Source organism: Dama dama, chromosome 11, assembly GCF_033118175.1.
Source record: "Dama dama isolate Ldn47 chromosome 11, ASM3311817v1, whole genome shotgun sequence".
In the NCBI taxonomy this organism is placed as follows: Eukaryota; Metazoa; Chordata; class Mammalia; order Artiodactyla; family Cervidae; genus Dama; species Dama dama.
The window spans coordinates 75,066,122-75,073,066 of NC_083691.1; positions in this window are offsets into that span (position 1 = coordinate 75,066,122).

Genomic DNA, 6,945 nt, shown 5'->3' on the forward strand with positions numbered 1-6,945 from the left:
GTGGGATTGCTGGATCATATGTAGACCATTTACTTTTAATGGTATTAATAATACGGTTTGGCTCTCTTGTTATTTGTTTCTCTTTGCTCCATTTGTTCTGTCTTCCTTTTCCTCCTTTTCTACCATCTTTTAGATTTATTGCCCATTTTTTATTCTGTTTTCTTTGTTGGATTATAGTTATAATTTTTTGTTTTGTTCATTTTGTGGTTTTAAGGTTTATAGTGTATATACCTGTTACAGTATACCTTCAAGTAATATTATACTGCTTCATGGGTAGTATAAAAATGTACCACACTTACATTTCCCTCCTCCTGACCTTTGTACTATTGTCATACATTTTAATTCTATGTGTGTTGTAAACCTCATAACACATTGTTATTATTTTTGTTTTATTTTTGTTTTAATTTTTATTTATGTTTTAAAGACTCTAAATCTAAGAAAATAAAATTTTAAATGTTTACTTACATATTACTCCTTTCTTTATTTCTTTATTTGGTGTCATTTTTCTTCTGCCTAAAGTACTTCCTTTAACACTTTTTTCATAATAAAGATTTACTGCTCAATAATTATTTCAGCTTTTATATTTCTGAAAAAGTCTTTTTTTTTTTTTTTTTTGCATGTGTGTTGGTTTTTAAAAGATTTTCATTGGGTCTAGATTGCTAGGTTGATCATTTTTTTTCCCCATCAGTATTGTAAAGATTTTAGTCCACTGATTTCTAGCTGCCATTGTTTCTGATGAAAATTCTGTGTGGTCTCTCTGTTACTCTTTATATAGTGTATCTGTGTTTTGTCTGCCTGATTTTCAGATGTTCTCTTTATTGCTGGCTTTAAGTAATTTAATTATGATACTCTTGGTGTAGTGTTCTTCACTTTTCTTTTGCTTGGGGTTTGTTGAGTCTGAATCTCTGGATTTGCGGTTTGCATCATTTTGGGAGCACTTTGGCCATTGTTTTTCCAGTAGTATTTCTGCCCTCCCTCTGCCTCTCCAGTGTGTTTTTATTCACTCAGTTCACTGAGGCTCTATGTTTTTGTTTTCTCCCAGTCTTTTCTTCTGTTTCATTTTGGATACTTTCTGTTGCTCTGTCTTTAAGTTCACAAATCTTTTCTTTGGCAATGTGTAGTTTTTTCTGTTAAGTTTATCCAGTGTTTATTTTTATTTCAGACTTTGAATTTTTCATGTTTCAAGTTTGATTTTTTTTTTTTTAACATTTTCCATGTCTCTACTTACCATACCCAATCTTTCCTCTATCTTCTTAGACGTATGATATATAGTTATACTATGTTAATATTTTTGTCTACTAACTTTAATTTTTGTTATATTCATATGTTTTTACTGATATTTCCCCCTTTATGAGTCATACTTTCCTGTTTCTTTGCACACCTGCTATTTTGTTTTAATTAGATCTCAGGCATTATGAATTTTGCTTTATGGGTGCTGGATATTCTTGTATTCCAACCAGTATTCTTAAATTTTGTTCTGGAATGTAATTAAACTATTTGGAAAGAATTCAATACCACTTAAGCTTGCTTTGAGTTAGGTGGCAATATCATACCTTTAGTTTAGGCTAGACTAAACTAATGTACATTACTGAGTCAATACCCTTCTGAGTGGGGCTTCCCTGGTGGCTCAGTGGTAAAGAATTCACCTGCCAGTGCAGGAGACTTAGGTTCGATTCCTGGGTTGGGAAGATCCCCTGGAGATGGAAATGGCAACCTACTCCGGTATTCTTGCCTGGGAAATCATATGGACAGAGGAGCCTGGAGGGCTACTGTCCATGGGGTCGCAAAAGAGTCAGACATGACTTAGCAAATAAAAAACAAACAAAAACCCTTCTGAGTCTGCTACCTTATATATTGTAAATTATAAGGTTTTTATTCTAGCTGATGGGAATACAAAATACTCTTAGCCCTGTGTAAGCTCAAGTGGGAGAAGGCAATGGGACCCAACTCCAGTACTCTGGCCTGGAAAATCCCATGGACGGTGGAGCCTGGTGGGCTGTAGTCCATGGGGTCGCTAAGAGTCGGACAGGACTGAGCGACTTCACTTTCACTTTTCACTTTCATGCATTGGAGAAGGAAATGGCAACCCACTCCAGTGTTCTTGCCTGGAGGATCCCAGGGACGGGGGAGCTCGGTAGGCTGCCGTCTGTGGGGTCGCACAGAGCAGGACACAACTGCAGCAGCAGCAGCAAGCTCACGTGATTCTTTTCCCTCTATTTTTTGAGTAGTCGTTTCCTTAGCCTCAGTATGAATGCATGGATTTGTTCCCCACTGAAGACTCAAGGGGGACCCTCTGCAGATCTTTGGATATCTCCCCAGCCTCCATATAGCTCTCTCCTCTGCCCTGTGACCTCTAGCTGTTTTAGGCTTCCCAGATTCCCAGCTCTGTCTCCTCAGATTCTCAGAAAGTCTACCAGACTCTGCCTGGGTTTCCCACCCCATGCTGTGGCTTGAAAATGCACTTTAGGCAGTAAGCTGGGGCAATAATGGGATTCGCTTTGTTTCCCGTCTCCCGGGAATCCCTACCCTGCACTGTCTGGTATCCACTGTCTGAAAATTGTTGTTGTTTTTCCCCAGTTTTTTTGTTGTTGTGGAAGTTGGGAGAGTAAATTTAGTTTGTATTACTCCATCTTGGCCAGAAACAGCTCAACTGGATTTTAAGGCCTCAAAAACACTAACCACACTCTTTTGAACTCAGTGGATATTGCCTTTCTACTTCCTACAGTGAACTGTCCCAGACTTAGCTCAGTACTCTAAATGACACACAGTAATGTGAGCTAAAGCCTATTTTATTTATTTGGCCCCACCATGTGGCATGTGGGATCTTAGTTCCCTGATCAGGGATGGCACCTGTGCCCCCTGCAGTGGAAGCATGGAGTCTTAGCCACTGGACTGCCAAAGAAGTCCTAAGTGACGTCACTCAGTCGTGTCCGACTCTTTGCGACCCCATCCATGGGACTTTCCAGGCAAGAGTACTGTAGTGGGTTGCCATATCCTTCTCCAGAAGATCTTCCTGACCCAGGGATTGAACCCAGGTCTCCTGCATTGTAGGCAGACTCTACCATCTGAGCCACCAGGGAAGCTCAAGGAAGTCCTAAGCCTCTTAAAATTCTCTTTGGTTCTAAAACTGTAGGTACAAAAAATCCAATTGGGTGTCTTAATATGCCTTTAGATTCATTCAATGTTGATTTATTGCCTACTATGAGGCAGGACCGGTTCTAATTACTGGGAATACAGCAGTGAATAAGTCACATGAGACTTCTCGCCTTTCTGAAACTTACATGCTAGTGAAAGGTTGATAGATTTAATCATGTGTTGTTGTGTATTAGTTGCTCAGTTGTGTCCTACTCTTTGCAACCCCATAGAGTGTAGCCTGCCAGGCTTCTCTGTCCAGGAAATTTTCTACACAAGTCATCTCAGAGCTGCTCCAGTCTCTCCTGCCCTTTATGTCTCTGCAGGCAGTTCCATCTGGTGCTGCTGCATCCCTGTTAGAAACTGCAACTCTCTACCTCAGCTCACACAAACCAGCTGACTGAGCATTGCTCCTAAAACAAAAGTCAGTTTTTGTGCAATGAATTATTAACTGGGGCTCCTCTGTTCAACGTTTTACAAGAGATGCAGGCAGGCGGCAGGTAGAGCTTTTTCATTTTAGACCTCAATTACCACACCTTGCGGGGAGGTCAGTTCAGAGTGTTAAAAAAAAAAATGGGGCTGTTGGCATTTGATTCTGGACAGAAATCAGTAATGGGATTGGGCTGAGCTGCTAGCCATGACTGAAAAAAGATCTGTCCGAGTCATTCATTGAGCTGGCAACTTTAAAGCTATTGGGCCTGTGCTATATTAGCTTTCTTTTTTTGGTTGTTTACTTAAAAAAATTTTTTTTTAATTAATTAATTTTAGTTGAAGGCTAATTACTTTACAATATTGTGTTGGTTTTTGCCATACATTGACATGAATCAGCCATGGGTGTACATGTGTACCCCCCTCCCACCTCCCTCCCCATCCCACCCCTCTGGGTTGTCCCAGTGCACTGGCTTTGAGTGTCCTATTTCATGCCTCGAACTTGGCCTGGTCATCTATTTCACATGTGGTAATATACATGCTTCAATGCTATTCTCTCAAATCATCCCATCCTCGCCTTCTCCTACAGCGTCCAAAAGTCTGTTCTTTATATCTGTGTCTCTCTTGCTGTCTCACATATAGGGTCGTTGTTATCATCTTTCTAAATTCCATATATATGCATTAATATACTGTATTGGTATTTTTCTTTCTGACTTACTTCACTCTGTATAATAGGCTCCAGTTTCATTAGAACTGACTCAAATGTGTTCTTTTTAATAGCTGAGTAATATTCCATTGTGTGTATGTACCACAACTTTCTTATCCATTTGTCTGCCAATGGACGTAACCTAGATGTCCATTGGCAGACAAATATATTAGCTTTTATTTTGCTTAGTCTACCCAATTCAGACTAAGCTTCTTGGGAGATGAATCCTGTTAACATTCAGTTAAAGGAGAATTCTGGAAAGTGTATTTGTATTGCCTGCCATATCTATGACTACAGTTGGTCCATTCTTATCTGTTTATACCAGCTGTTTAAAAATCCTAAATATAGGAACTTCCCTGGTGGTCCAGTGGTTAAGAATCTGCCTGCCAGTGCAGGGAACATGGATTTGATCCCTGATCTGGGAAGGTTCCACATGCCTTGGGGCAAGTAAGCCCATATGCCATGATTGCTGAGCCTACAGTCTAGAGCCTGCAAGCCACAACTACTGAAGCCCATGTGCCTAGAGTCTGTGCTCCACAACAAGAGAAGCCACCACAATGAGAAGTCCGAGCACTGTAATGAAGAGTAGCCCCTGCTTGCTGCAGCTAGAGAAAGCCTGTGTGTAGCAATGAAGACCCAGCACAGCCATTAATGAATAAATATTAAAAATCCTAAAAAAATATAAGTAAATATTTGTATACATATAAATAATTAAAATTTTTGGCTTAATTATGTATTATATATAAATTATATAGTTACAAATCAATCAAAATAACAAAATACTAAAGATAGTAAAACTATTTTGGACACTGTCGTCAACATAATGTGGTGACGTGTTGGTCTGATGATTTATTTTATGAAATGTCAAAATAACTTTTGGGCTCCAAAAGTCATTCTAAATTTGTAACTTCTGTTTGAAAGTCCTAATTTTAATGGCCATATATGACTTCGAACAGCTTTTGGCCAATAACCACAAGTCTCTCCCTACCCAAGTTGTGGCTGTTTGAGCCAAAAACCTAAAGGAAATATCAATATTTGGCTGGAGAGTAAGGGTTGGTCTATTTGTTCTGTGCACAGTGGATATATTTATTTTATTTTTTGTTTTCAATCAGGAGCATGAGAACTCTGGGCTTTATTTCTTCCTGCCCATTTTGGGCTATTCACTTGTGTGCTTGGCAGAAAGAAGAACTTGGCGAAATTAGCTGCCCAAATGTATGATTTCTTGGTCTGCCATGCTGGTCACAAAGCAGATGCTCCCAGGACATTCACGGGCTGTCCAGGTGCTTGTCAGGGGCCAGGAAGGTGTATACTCTGTCTAGACAGTACAGTAGCTTTAGTGGCCAGCCAGCTCTGGCAACCTGGGCCAGCCCAGATTTTTCCAGTTCTCTGTGACAGTCAGTGGCTGCTGATGACATGTGGGGCTGACAGTGACCCCTAAAACTTGGAGATGAGGGAAACAAGGGCACAGGCAGTGCTGTGAGGCCCGTGGAGAGTACGGGAGAAGGGTGGATATGGCTCTGGGACAGGTCTGGGAGCAGATGCGGGGTTAGGCTCAGGGCTATTGAAGCCACTTCCAGTCTTTCTTGTCTGGAGCCTGTGTGCTGCAGGGACAAGAATGCTGAGTGGACACTGAAGGCCCTGGATCTTGTGCCTAGCTTGTCATGGGACACATAGTTTCCTCATCTGCAAAACAAGAGGGTAGAATGAATGAATGACGCATCAGGTCCCTTTGAGGACATGTATTCTGTTTTCTATGATCCCCACTTCTCTCTTTTTTTTCTCTTTGCTGTCACCACTTTGGAGGCCAAAGATTTGTGCTATATGTGAGTGGAAATAGGGAAAGGGTGGCAATGGAGGGTGGAGGCAATTTCTCCCCCTTTTGACTCTCTCTCTTTCTCCTTTTCTCTCTCTTTTTCTAAAAATTGAAATATATTGAATAGTTGGTATCCAGTGTTATGTTAGTTTCAGGTGTACTACATAGTGGTTTGACATTTGCATACATCATGAAATGATACCACTGTAGGTCTAGGAACCATCTGTCCCCATACAAAGTCACCATATTATTTACCATAGCCCTTACGTATGTGTGCTAAGTCGTTTCATTCGTGTCCAACTCTTTGTGACCCTGTGGACTGTAGCCCGCCAGGCTCCTCTGTCTATGGGATTCTGGGCAAGAATATTGGAGTGGGTTGCCATTTCTTCCTCCAGATAGTCCTTAGACTGTATATTATATGTCCGTGGCTTATTTATTTTATAACTGGAGGTTTGTACCTCTTAATTCCCTTTACCTATCTCGCATCCTTCCCACCTGCCACCCCCAACCACCTGTTTGTTCTCTGTACCTATGAATCTGGTTTCATTTTATTTTTTAAGAGTCCGTATATAAGTGAAGTGTGGTATTTGTCTTTCTCTGACTGACTTCACTTAGCATAATACACTGTATATTCATTCATGTTGTTGTAAATGGCAAAGTTTCACTTTTTATGGGTAGTACTCCATTGTGTATATATATCACATTTTTTACTTATTCATCTATCATTAGACCCTTATGTTGCTTCCATATTTTGACTATTGTAAATAATGCTGCCGTGAACATTGGGATGTGTGTGTCTCTTTGAATCAGTGTGTGTGTGTTTCTTTTTTTTTTTTTTTTTTAGTGTGTTTGTTTTCTTTGGGTA